A 1,142-nucleotide genomic window follows, 5' to 3' on the forward strand; every position below is an offset into this window, starting at 1 on the left:
CGGAAAGAAAAGGACGCAATGGTGGACGGTAGTACCCACAATGGGAACTCAGTGAATGTTTACTATGCATCGCATGTTAAGCTTTTAATATATTTCTCTGTGTACTATGTTTGGAGAATTCGAACATTTTATTAAGCTTGTTGGTGATGAGGACGAAGTTCAACCATGATGGTGTTGGCTTACATTGTCCCACGGTCTGAATTATAGTTGCACTTAATAATTTTTTTTGGCGAAAAATTATTACGTATAAGGTGTTTGTTGCATTTTTCCAGCGTCCGATCTTAGCACCAAAAGTTGAGGTTGCTGTGTTTGTGAACCTGCCTTGGTAGTTAATTGATTTTGTTTTTTGAAAATTTTGCAAAGGCCAAAGGTCTTTCTGGTTGGTGACATCCTACAACAGCCATCATGGAATTGGATAAGCTAGTTTCTTGAAGTAGCAACAAGGATGTTCAGGCAATGACAATTATAGTATCACTTGAACTTGAAATTGGGTCAGATAGTTTCTTACCGTAGCAACAACGATTTCAAGCAATGATTATTAAAGTATCACTTGGATTCGGCAATGTATGTTACCTTTAGCATGAAATCTCCGAAGAGCCAAGACTGTAGCATCCACTCAACAACCCACACTCCGTAGTCATTTCTACATGGGACATTAAAGTCAAAGGGTATCATTACTACATAATTATTTGAGGGTACATTAATAAAAACATGAATTAGGACTATGCTTATGCGCCCTCAATTTGGCAGCCAACTTCCAACTCGTCGATGTCAAAGGTAGATGGATGTGGTCAGTGGCGGATCCAGAAATTTTATAAAATGGTGGCCAAATTAAATACAAAATAAATTAAAATATAACATAACAAAAAATCAACAAAATATAATTTATAGTATATAAGTCAAAATTAATAATTATATTATATAACAATTAACATTCAACTACCTACTTTAAGATTTTGGTATTTTTGAATTTGTTCTGCGATATTTCATATCACTAAAATTATCAATTTACCATCTGAAATAAATTTTGAAGCATTCTTTTTTTCAACATATACAATCATATAATCTGTTAAAAGTTCGTCTTTCATCTTGTTTTAAAGTATTGTTTTTATAAATTTTTATTGTTTAAAAAATCTATTCAG

Source organism: Arachis ipaensis, chromosome B10, assembly GCF_000816755.2.
Source record: "Arachis ipaensis cultivar K30076 chromosome B10, Araip1.1, whole genome shotgun sequence".
NCBI classification, from domain to species: domain Eukaryota; kingdom Viridiplantae; phylum Streptophyta; class Magnoliopsida; order Fabales; family Fabaceae; genus Arachis; species Arachis ipaensis.